Source organism: Copidosoma floridanum, unplaced genomic scaffold, assembly GCF_036245765.1.
Source record: "Copidosoma floridanum isolate Cflo_tuat_1 unplaced genomic scaffold, Cflo_Japanese_pri ptg000004l, whole genome shotgun sequence".
In the NCBI taxonomy this organism is placed as follows: Eukaryota; Metazoa; Arthropoda; class Insecta; order Hymenoptera; family Encyrtidae; genus Copidosoma; species Copidosoma floridanum.
Genome location: NW_028321881.1, coordinates 22872350 through 22886267, shown reverse-complemented (window position 1 = coordinate 22886267; position 13918 = coordinate 22872350).

The window sequence follows — 13918 nt, the reverse complement described above, 5'->3', positions numbered from 1 at the left end:
CTTATAGGATTTTAATACCTGAAATATAATTATGACTAAGATAATAAAGATAATCATAAATATAATGCTGATTATCACAAAAATATCAATGAAAATATGTAATAGTTATGGTAATAATAATTTTTATTTCCATTACGGCCAGAACAACACTTATGACAATAAAAAAAATGCTTACGATTCTGGGATAAACAGTTACTACGTCATTTATGATAATACTGCTCAAAATAATAGCAATAACGCTAATTATCATGGAGATGACCATGACAATAACAAAATTACTGGTGATCATAATAATGACAATATTATTGATCCAATTGACGATAATATAAAGTTAATAATGGAAATAAGGACAACAATAAAAATCCTACGACTACAGGAATAATAATGAAGGTGATGTCAATAATGACCATATTAGTAACAGTAGTAATGATAATAACAACAATATAATAAAATCAGTGACATTAGAAACGAGTGCGTGTTACATGGTTATAACGATTATGTGAATTTTGCTTTTAACCATGACAATAATAGAGATGATGAGCACGTTAAAAATAATAATGCTGTCGATAATAAAAGAGATAATAATCACAAAAATGTTAATATTAATGACAATTTTGATAATTATTATGCTAATCTGGGAATTCAAAGTGATCAGTGATCCGTTGGGGGCAAAATGTGAGAAAATAAATAAATACAAGTAAAGTGTATTTAAATTTTCTTGCGTTGGTTTATTAATGCGCAACGTTTCGCTGACAATATGCGTCAGCCTCATCAGGCGCAGGTCCGCGAGAATTCGTAAGTTTGGTTGACTTACTCTCACTTGTCAGTCGATAGCACGACAGGTGACGAGTAAGTCAACCAAACTTACGAATTCTCGCGTACCTGCGCCTGATGAGGCTGACGCATATTATCAGTGAAACGTTGCGCATTAATAAACCAACGCAAGAAAATTTAAATACACTTTACTTGTATTTATTTATTTTCTCACATTTCGCCCCCAATGGATCACTGATCACTTTGAATTTCCAAATTCACTGGAGGGCACTGATATATACAAACAAATTATTATACTAATCTCTAAGATGACCTTAAGAATAAGAATGTTTATTTAAATACTATTGCTAAGGATGACAATGCTTATAAAAATAATAATTATACACATACTAATTTATAATGATAAAAAATAATAATGGAAATAAATGACAATGATCATAGTCATTATAATGACAATAATGAAAATCATAATAACAATGATATTGATAACTTTAATTTGAGGAATCTAGTGAATAACGTTTATAATGTAATTAATAACAAAACCAATGTTAACGCTGACAATAACTTTAATAAGAACAATGACAATATCAAGAATATTAATACTTATTATAAATAAGGCTTCATGTAACAATTTATAATAATAAGAAATAATAATGAAAATAAATGACAATGATCATAGTCATTGAGATAACAATAATGACAAACATAATAACAATGATATTAATAACTTTAATTTTATCAATCAAGTAAATAACGTTTATAATGTATTCAATAACAAAAGCAATGTTAAAAATGACAATCACTTTAATAAAAACGATGACAATATCAAGAATATAATTACTTATAATAAATATGATTTCATGTAACAAATAGAAAACTTATATTAACATTATTGTTAACAATGACAGTGGTAACAACAACAATAATGATGATACTTATAACGATCATGTCAATAGTATGTAGAATATTAATTATAATGCTTAACATAGTTATAATAATTAGAAAAATAATGACAAAAGTTAAAATATTGGTGGAAAATATAGGTATGAAGTGAATAATTAATTATAATTAGAATAGCAATGAGATTTCTAACGTTAATTACACTATTAATAAGAATAGTAGCCTAAATAATAACAACAGTAAATATTATGTTAATAATCACAAAGAATATATTTATTATGTTGAAGAAAATTGTATTTGAAATGATGCTGTTTAAAATTTTGACAGTTGCAATAAGAATCATAATAATTATTATAGTTACATTTGTAGTAATAATTAACTTATTTCTGACGATAATGACAGGTATGATTATCAATACAATTGTGAGCATAAGGCTAATAAAAATAAGTATGACGCTACTGTTGATAATGATAATATTGACAATGATCGTTATAATGTTAATGATACAGAGTATGATGACGATAATGACGAAAGCGATAAGATTGCGTGATAAGGATAATAATGATGATTCTGATGTTGATAATGATTAGGATGATGCTGATTATACTAATAAAAATTTTGATGATGATAATAGTACTTGTAGTAAATACAATGACGCTTATAGTAAAAGGATGATGACGATAATCGAGATGATCTTATACATAATAAAAATCATGATAATGAGAATTAAGATTATGATAACATCTATGGGGACAATGACAATGATAATAAACGTAATTATGATTATGATGATAATAATCATCGTACTATTTATAGTTACAAGCAAGGCATCAAGATAACTTAATTATAGTTTTGATAATGATAACAATGTACATAGTAGTTAAAATATTTAAGCTTATAACAATAACGAACATAACACTTCTGTGTTAAAGTGGTAATGCAATGTTACAATCCACCATAAATGCTTATGTGTAATAATCAGGACTATTACTTTTTAATATACTGCATCAGCCATCTCTTAGAGGCAATTTTACTACTTACGTTTCTCATCTCAGTAATTGAATAGTTTTAGACTCTTCTTAGGCAAAGGAATGTACAGCTGTGTATGTAGTTTTACCCTGTGTTGGTTCTAAGCAAAAGTATAATATTTCTGAACGGATTGTAACAATCTGGAGGTTCGGATTATAAACCTGCAAGGTGTTTAAACATAAAACCATAGTTACTAAAAATATGAAGCTGACGAAAATTCAATTGTTCAGTCTCTGACTAAATACGAAAGTAATCGTAATCTACTAGCATTATGACAATTCCATTTCTAATTAATACAAATTTCAGAACTCTGTGTTACATTTTTTAAATCTTATACACCGCCTGCTGCAAATACACTCTCTAAATCTGGGGACAAAACAGTAAGTTTCGCAATACAAGGGTCTTATTCAGATAAACCAGTGTATTTACAGTAAATTTCTTTCACCTTTTCATAAAAAATCTCAAAGCCTTATACTTTGCTGACAAGATAGAGCTTAACTGGTTATCAAAATTAGAAAGTACTCAATCACAGCACCTTAATCACAAATCTTTGTCACTCTTCTCAGCAATGAGGACAGCTCAAAGCGTCACTATGTAGTATAAGCTTTCTAGTTCTAGAGAAAAAATTTACGGCACACTTACTTACATTAGTTCTAAGGTCTTTAGCCTCACTCCATCCAACAATGACTTCAAGATCACGCTGTAATATCTAACAATTAATTCGCTGTGTAAGGTAAATATCCCAATTATCGCTCGTTTAAGCTTCTGCTCCCACTCTATAATTGACTGTATTTACTTAAAAATAAAAAACTAATTGAAAAACAAACTACTTTTTTAAAAATAATTTATCAATTATTGTTAGCTATTGAAAAATATTGATTGAATCATGAAATCATACAAAAAATTTGAATAAAACAAACGCATTCATCGTCCCAATTATCGCTCACGAAAAATCAGTTGTCTCGATTATCGCTCACCTTATGTCCCAATTATCGCTCATACATTTAAATATATTTTTCCACAGACTTTATTAGCTCAGATGCAGTGAAACAAGAGTGAATGAGATCAAATGATCTTCATTTTATAAATAATGCAACGTATAATAACAGGAAAACCAATTTCGATTAATGAAGTTATCCAGACAACGAGCTTTGCTTCCTCTTCTGTTGACAAGACACTGGTAGGACCAGGCTTCTTTTCAGGATCTTGTTTTTGTTTTATTTTATCTTTCAACGTTGAGAATGGCACTTGGTATTTTATACTGGCTTTTCTTACTGACAATTGTTTTGATTTAGCAGCAGCAACTGCTTGGACTAGATCTTATTTTTTATGCTGCATCTTTTTCACTTTTACATGTTTTTTTTACTTTTAACAACCTTGGCCTTCTTTTTCGACATATATTTAACCTACAATAGTGTATTTAATTTGTTAAATGCAACAAAGATATCATACTTATAAAAAAGTAGATACAAGGCATGAACGGTACTTACGTACGTGTTAGGTGAGCGGTATCTAGAACAGTTAGGTTATGTCTATGAGAACATCACCGACATCACAAACTATCTTGACTTAAATTACTCACCAAAAAAAGCTTAAGAAGCACGCGTACTCTCGATAGGTAAAACAACAGTATGTTTTTTTTTGGCGGTAAATTTAAATTAAAACGAACTTTTGAATCACTACATATATTAATTAAATATCAAAGATTACGATGTAAATTTTGTTCACTACCGGACTACTATTTACTTCAGATTTGCATACTCGAATTTTCAAATACTGAAAAATAAGTATTTTTGCTGGTATGCCTGATGTATTTTGGTTTAATTAAGTCTCTTTAATCCTAGTCTACAACTTTACCAAAAAATATAGGTCAAAAAGTTGTTAGAACAATGAAAACGAGACATGTGTATCTCGAAATGGTCAAAACAAAATTTTTTCAGGTTCAGTGTCCGAGAAATTTTCTTATTGTTAAGTTAGCTGCAAGCCAAATTTTTCCTGTATATAGTTAGAATAGGCGTGTTCTTAAAATCAAGCAGAGCTGCCAACAGTGTGATATTAGCTACAGGTACTTCCTAACTTCACAAATTTGCAGTAGATGATAGCATGCAGTGTTGGGAGTTCTCAGTGGCTAAGATGGTAGAGCGCTTGCTTCCCGCCTGGAGAGCTCGGGTTCGAGACTCCGTTCCGTCACTTCCTCCCGGGTAACAGGGTGGTGTTTTTAATATGAACTAATCACTAGGATATCATATAAATAGGCTACTGGTATAAAGCATTTCACCGTGGCATGTAGATATGCAGTTTATAGGAAGACGCAACGAGCCTCAGCAAAGGGAGGTAGTGGATATGACTCTCTCATAGTAAAACCATTTCCTAAATGATCAATACTACAAATAACGAAATATATGTGGCAAATTGAGTTCTAATGTATATGTGCACTTTTATAAACATGTAAAATAAACCCAGCCATTTAAACAACGACTGACAAGATAGAGTATTGTTGAGGTAGGACATCTACCGAGAAAAAATTTTGAAAACGAATAAAAATGTAAATATTAAGAATACCTTAACATCCTATTCATCCTAACCCTGAATTTCGTGTGCCTTAAATGCGAACACATTAATTTCAGTATTTTAATTAAAATTTGAAGTAAATTAATTACTAGTAATTAATTTTATTATTTTTTTTGTATACTTTTATTGGCAATTTAAAATAAATTGTGTAACACAGCTGTAACGGTATTAACATAATCTGATTGACTAGATTGCAAACTAATAATTTTCCTGAGTGCCCTAAATAACAAGCTGTAAACCTAAGCCCTGTTTCATTTAGCGATTTGGATAGTAAATAATCATACATTAATAATCAATTTCTTAAGTACTAGTGAAATAGGAAATTATTCAATAAAAACAATTCTTTCAATAACTTATATACCACTTTTACGATTTTCGTACGTATTTTCGTGATAAATAATTGTTTACTGTGAGAAAACCTCAGGTATTAAATAACTGTAATTTAGAAAATTTAGATCTTATCATTACATAAAACTAAAAAATAATTAAGGGTAGTTGAATAAATGATAAATTAAAAATTTTTAATATTTATTATTACTAAGTATTTTATCTTAAAAATTTTTTGAAAGAAGTAATTGAATTTATGTTGCAAGCTTCAAGAAAAATTTCTCAGTATGATATGATAAAGTAGTTTAATAAAAAAAAAAAAAAGAAAAGAGCATCTAAGATAAAAATCCTGAAACTGTATTTTTTAAGATAATGTATTTTATTTAGTAAATCAAGGAACTCTTTTAAAAAATTAACTGCATTTTAATATACTTAAAACATCTTTAAATGAGAAAATTTTAGTAGAAATTAAGTGGGACTGTTGTAGATCACCATAGCTATGTTTTACAGACTTTGATTCTATCCAGTACTCTCTAATGTGATCAACATTGAATATTATTAAGTTTTTTAAATAAAACATTCAAGAAGGGTATTTTCCTTAACAAGCTCTGAAATCAAGAAATAATAACGGTTAGGTTTTTTTTGCGCAGTATACATTTTGTATGACATTCGTAGTATAATACTGCTTAGTACTCGTGCTTTAACAAAATCAAACTAAGTAATTTTGACTTTGGACTGGTATTCCATGTAAACCTTATATCAAATACATTTATGCCTTGCTATTCAGAAAGTATATAAAAATTTTACGGAAAAAGCTTGCAAAAGGCAATATTACTTAGTTTGATTTTGTTAAAGTACGAGTACTAAACAGTATTATACTACGAATGTCATACAAAATGTATGCTGTGCAAAAAAAGAACTTGACCGTTTTTATTTCTTGATTTCAGAACTTGTTAAGGCTACAGATTTATTAGGAAGAATACTATTCATTGCCAGTGTGTATAAAGGTTCAAAACTTCTTTACGAAATATGAACTCAATACATCAAACTTACCTAACATTTCAGGTTTGTAAAAAACTATTTCTAAGGGGATCATATTTTACTTGAACGAAATTTGTTAGTAGTGTTAATACGATTTTTTAAAGATTAAAAATTTTGACTTTTTTCCAGATAAATTTTTCGGACAGTTTGTTGAAAGAGTATGTACCATTTTGTTCTACTTAAGAACCAGCGTATTTGGAATAATTAACTTTGCTTTCTGATACAAGTTGTGTCCAATGGTTCTGTGTTAACACTGATTTGTTTTTGCAATATCTCTTTATTTTTACATGTACTGATTCATTTTTGTTATGGGTATGCCCCACTTTGACGAATCTGTGAAACAAAAAAAGGCAGTTGAAAAAAAATCACTTAGTAAACTACAATCTTTTCATTACTTTTGTAAAGGCAGATTCAAAATCAGCTCACACCAAAATTGCATGCGTATAACAGTATTAATTATAATAATGCACAGTTTGGAGAGAACATTTCAATCGATTTTTCAAAAGTCCCAGTACTGAAATGAAAATAAAGCTTTCAAGAATAATTTTTTAGCGTATAGTTGACAGGTGCAACTTGTTACGTTCGATAGTTACTAGAAATATTATTACTAAAAGTATATAATCCAGGATAATGCTAATTTACATATGTTTTTAAAAAATTATTGAGAACACATGTTTAGCAACAAAGTTAACTTAACTAAACTATCATAGTAATAATAAGAATTACAGATTTTCAAGTTTTCATGATTTTCAGCGTCTATCATCTGGACTACCTAAATTCGATTGGTAGAGAAGCTCAGCGTTAGAATCTGAACGTGTTGAGCTTTCGTAGCAAAAAGCTTAGCTTACATAATATACCGATAGCTGTCGCATGGCCAAGAGGCTGGACACTAAAAAATAAATCTTGGATTGTATCCCCATTATCAAAGTAAAAGTTTGTATTATAGCTTAAGTTTAATCTACATATCCACATATGACACATTTTCGCAAAAACTGTTAGCAAAAAAAGATTTATAAATAGTGTCTAATGCAACGAGGTGTCTCATTAAAAATTTGACAAATTATTCAGTGAAACTATTGTAATTTAGCAATAAAGCATATTAACACTTACTGAGAGTGTTGGAAAGATAGTGCGATAGATAGGAACCATCCCGTTAGGAGATGAAGGCTCGTACCTGATAAGAACTCTTACTGCAGTGCCTTTTTCATTTCAAACTCTTTAATCCTTCACTCATCACTTTGATGAGTGACTTAATTACTTAGGCACAATCTTTGTTTACTTAAATCTACTAAACTCTCATACTGCTTGATTGCAGTTTCACAGTCATTTACCTATAGTTTTTCAAAGCATTTGAAACAACAAACACAAGGTGATTGCATTGTTTTTGCTGGTACGTGACTCTGTCTTCGAAATCCAACTTGGCTGTCTTAATGTATTTTTTTGGAGTGATTTTCTCTCCAGCTTATCTTATAAGCTTGTCATTTTCTCGATGAGTTAGCAACAGTACGTATATTTTTAAGAGTCCTTTTTTTCAAACTGTTTCTCTCATGAACATTGGTGTATCTAATGTACTTTCCCTTGTTTACTGTTCATAACTTTCTTGGGGATTATCTCATGATAACGAAACAAAAATATTACGTGCGCATGTTTATCCACTAGATTTCAATAAAGATGCATGATTCTTTTCCGTTTGCATTATATCACTATATTCCTACATAAACCCGCAAAAATTTTACATGACATGTCATATCACGTGTATACTTGCATAAATAATAGTTCTCAGCGTCATACTTTCATTTAAAAAAAGACTAACTAATTTCTTCCAGTAATAACTTACTAGACATTAAATTATGTTATGAACGCATACTATTGTTGTTAGATGCCACTGTTTCTGCTGTTTTATCACCATCTTCATAATCGTTTGAGGGGTACTCACGTGACTTGAGAGATGAAAAACTTATATCTAATAAAAAAAGAAAATATTACATGTCTTTTACATTTGTGTACTATTTGAATATTTGCATTAATTTCTGATAATCACTAAGAATATTTGATCTTTGTGGAATTCTAATATTACTGTTAATTACATCTGTAACTCCTGTAGAAGTTTTACTTAACAAAGAGTTGATCACGACAATGAAAAATGGTTCTGAAAGTTATATAATAATAAAAAATTTTTAACTCCTTTAAAAGTATTTCTATTACACAATTATAAAACAATTGTTTTTTTAACTACATAAACATTTAAAAGCTTAACTAACGCTCGTCATCATCCATACTTAGAATGAACAATGTGTAGAAGTATGATGACAGACACTAAGATTTTCAATATTTATTGAACGGAACTATGTAGATGAATGTACCTATCTATGTACACCTTACTTCTGTGAATTATAAAAATCTACCGATGAGTTCCTGAGATACAAGTATAATCAACTACTGAGATCCCAACAATGCCTTGAGCGCAGTCTGTTGATAGTTTCCGAACATTTTATAAATACACAATACTAAGAACTGTTACGTTGTTAATTGCCAATGCTTGCTTGCCTAAGGGCATATTTAATGAATAAGTAATAATAAAAAAATGTATGGTGTTTTTTATCACTCATAGGCATTAGACTGTAATTTAAGGAAAAATTTAAACTTGTGTAAAATTGTTAATGATAAGAAATATAACAAATTAAGATGGTAATAATGTTTATAATTGTAATAATAACGTTAATAAAAATAGCCGTTAGAAGTATTATGAAGGAGCTGATGATAATACTAATGATGTAAGTACTATTTTAATGTTCACAATTATGATATCAATAGTGATAATATAAATAGTGATAGTAATGATGATAATAATAAGAACAGTAATGTTAATGTTGATGATGATAGTAATGGTAATAATGGTCATGATAGAAACGATACAAATAATAATCATTATAATTATGATACTTATTCTGATCATAATGATGACAAAAATTATAATATTTATAAAGATACTAATAATAGTAATAATATTATTACTAATAATGCAAATAATAATGATAATGACAATTATAATAATAATGATAATGGTGAAAGGAAAGTTCATTATGATAATATGATTATTACGATGATAATGATAATAATGGTAATTATAATAATCATGATAATGATGTTGATACTAAATATATTAATCGAGATAGTGAAAATAATGATGATTATGATGCTAACGACGATAATTATAAAAATAATGATAATTATAACAATACTGATGGTAATGATCATATTATTTATGATAATTTTACAGATAGAGAGGACGATGATGATGACGACAATAATGGTGATGATGATGAGGATTATGATGATAATGATATTGATGATCATGATGATAATGATGATAATGATAATAATAAAAATGACGTAATAAAAAGAATGTTGATGAAGATAATCGAAACGATTGTAATAATAAAAATAATAATAATAATTATAAGAATCAAATAATAATGATAATGATAAAAATAATAATAATAATAATAATAACAATGAATGTGATACTGATAACGGTAATAATAATATTTCTAATATTAATTATGATGGTGATGATGATGATGATGATAATGATGATAATGATGATGATGATGGTGATGATGATGTTGATGATTATAATGATGATGACAATGATGATGATAATGATGATAATGATGATGATGATGATGATGATGATGATGATGATGATGATGATGATGATGATGATGATGATTGAAAACTTCAATGGTGTGGGCTATAAAGTGCGTTGTCGTTGATTGCAGCAACGTAGCAACGAACCTGGAGGTTTGAAAACAAAGTATTAAGACACAACCTAGTGGGCAAGAGATGGCGCTAAGATTTAATAAAATTAGTAGAATCGTGTAGCTATTAAGATATTGAAAGAAGGTAAAGGGCTAAGTATTACAAACGTAAAATAGATAAATAACTGAACGAAAAGGTTCTTTAGTTCAGCCAAGATATTTTTGTTAATTTATTATTATTATTAGCATCACATAAAATAAAATTAATAATAATGATGATAATGATGATAAGTATATAGATTTATTTAATCACAGTAGTAAAAATACAATAATAAATAATAATGAAAATAAAAATAATAATAGTAAAAATACTTATATCTTATAATGAAAATAATTATTTGATAAACTTAAGCGGCTATCAGTCTGTGCTTCAGACGTTTTTAAGTGACGGGACATTGATAGCACTTGAGTGGTTCTCAAGTAGTACTAAAGTAGTGGCGCGGCTGTTCAACAATTTTCAGGTAGCACTTACGCAACGGCACTTGGGTGGAACTCACGTAGCATTTAAACAACGGTACTTGGACGGTTCTTAAGCGGTACTTTGTGGGCACTTGGGCAGTGTTTTGGTGGCATGTAATCAGGGGCACTTGAGCAGCCCTATGGTGGCACTTTAGTGTCACTGAGGTGCTATTTAAGAAGCGGCTTTTTGGTAGTATTTGAGCAGTACTTCGGTGGCACTTATGCAGAAATTGGCAGCACTTAACAGTGGCACTTGGGCAGTGCTTGAGTGGTATCTTAACGGTACTTGCACGGTTCTTAGGTGGAATTAAGATAGCAGTTCTTTAGCAGCACTTAATCCATACTTCGGCGGCCCTTATGCAGTATTTAGTTGCATTAAAATGTCACGTAGGTGATACTTCAACGGCACTTGGGCAGAACTTAAGCAGCATTTAAGCAATGGCCCTTGGAAGTAATTTTGGTGGCACTTAAACAGTATATTGACGGAATTCAGGCAGAGATACATTGGCAGCACCTGCGTGGTACTTAAGCGGTACTTTCATTCTTATATTGGCGGCACTTATGCAATAATTAGTGGCATTTTAACATTGACACTTGAGTGGAACTTTATAGGCACTTGGGGGGTACTTAGGTGGCATTTAAGCAGTAGCCCTGGGTGGCATTTTGGTTGTACTTTGATGGTCCTTTGGCGGAATTTAGGCAGTGGTACTTTATCAGCACCTGGGCAGTACTTCAGCAGTACTTTGGCAGCACTTGGGCAGTATTTGGTGCCATTTAAGCAGTAACATTTGGGTGGTACTTCAGCGGTACTTGAGCAGTACTTAGGCAGTATTTTGGTGGCTCTTGAATAGTATTTAAACAGCACTTAAGCAGTGGCACTTGGGCAGTACTTAGGTGGTATTTCGGAAGCATGTAAGCAGTGGCACTTAGGTAGAATTTTGGTGGAACTTTTGTGGCACTCGTGTTGTACTTAGCGACTTTTTAACAGTGGCACTTGGACGATACTTGAGTGTTACTTTGGTGGCACCTTGGTGGCATTTAAACAGTGGTTCTTGGGCGGTACTTGAGCCAAACTTCAGTGGCACTTGGGCAGTACTTAGGTAGTACTCAGGCATCATTTGAGCAGCTGCACTTTGGCAGCATTACGGCGGTATTTCGACGGCATTTTTGCAGTACTTGGTGACATTTGAGCAGTGGAACTTGGGAAATACTTAAGCGGTACTTTAGCGGCTCTTGGGCGATACTTAAGCAGCACTTGGATGGGACTTGAGAGGTATTTAGACACAACTTTGGCGGCACTTAAGCAGCGATACTTTGGCAATACATCACCAACATGTGTATGATACTTTCACTGTTTAAATCCTGCCAAATACCACATAAGTACCGCCAAACTACGGCCTAAGTACCGTCCAAGTGCTGCTAAAGGACCACTACCTTAATTTTGGCTAGGTACAGCCCAAGTGCCACTGAAGTACCGCTAAAGTGCAACCCAATGCCACTCAACTTCTCAAGTGCTGCACAAGCACCACCCCAGTACCGCTGAAGTGCTGCTTAAGTACTTTTCAAGAGCTGCTGTTTAAATACCGCTAAGTACTGCCAAAAGGCCGCTTAAGTGTCGATGCTTAAATAACGCACAAGTACCGCCTAAGTGCAACTTAAATACTTTTTAAGGGCCATTGATCAAATGCTACCCAATGACGGCTCAATTACCGCCAAAGTAACGCTCAAATGTCGCCGAAGTACCATCAAGAAGCAGCCCAAGTTCCCTTACTGCAAGGCTGCCCAAGTACTACATGATTGCTTCTGAAGTTACTGCTAAAGTGCCGCTGAAGTACCGCTTAAGTCCTGCCCAAGTTCCGCTGTTTAAATGCCACCAATTACTGCCAAAGGACTACCCAAGTGTTGCTGCTTAAATTTCTTACGAGTACTGCTTAATTACCTTCAAAGTACCACCCAAGTGCTGCTGAAGTACTGTTGAGGTACTGCCCAAGTCTCGCTGTTTTAATGCCACTAAGTACTGTCAGAGTGCTGCCCAGGTGTCACTGCTTATATGCCTCCCAAGTACAAACTAAGGCAGATGCCTTTTTGCCACAAATATTATGTGAAAGAAGGGTAGACATAGTGCTTATAAACAAGCAATACAGAAACTATAAGCCACCTCACTGGCTTAGCAACAAAGCAAATATGTCAGTTATCTTAGTTCCTAGACTCGACAAAATTCACCACGATGCAAGTGGATTGGAAAGACATCTTTTTTGGTTAAAATAGGAGGCATTACGTATGCTAGCTAATACTTTTCACTAAAAACTAGTATTGAAAAATACAGAAAAAGAATAAATTACCTTAAACATAACATCAGGGATATCATGGAAGGTGACCTTATAGTCGCTCGAAAATTCAATGCAAGAGCAGCAGAATGGGGAATGCCCACAACAATTTCTAAGGGCTGGGCAGTCGAAGGAAGGACCATGACCTTCTGAAGGCTGGGATTCGGCGAATCAATACAAGACATTACACTAGCTTCGGAGAGCCTTGCACCCAGAGTAAAGAAATGGCAGGTAATTGAGGACGAAAATGGTAGCAATTACCAATATATCGTCTTTAAAATCACTGTTACGATAGACACAAGAGGCATTGCATGCAAAACAGGATAGATTGTTAAGGAGCTGGATACAGAACGACTATCGAAAAAAGTCGAAAATGGCATCGCTGTTATTCAAAGCGATAAAAAAAACCTGAACACAGTAGAAGAAGTACAGAAGCTCGCCAAAGCAACCATACGACTTCTGAAAACTGCATGCAAGGCTTTCATGCCCAGAAAAAAAGATGAAACGGCAAACGCCTAACTTACTAGTGTAATAAGGAATTGTTTAATTAAGGCACCAATGTCTTAAGCACAGACGCCTTTATCAAAGGGTCAGAGACAGATTAGAGACCGGATATAGGTACTCCACGTACTAGCTTACAAGAAAGACGATGCGAGCCGCTATTAAGAA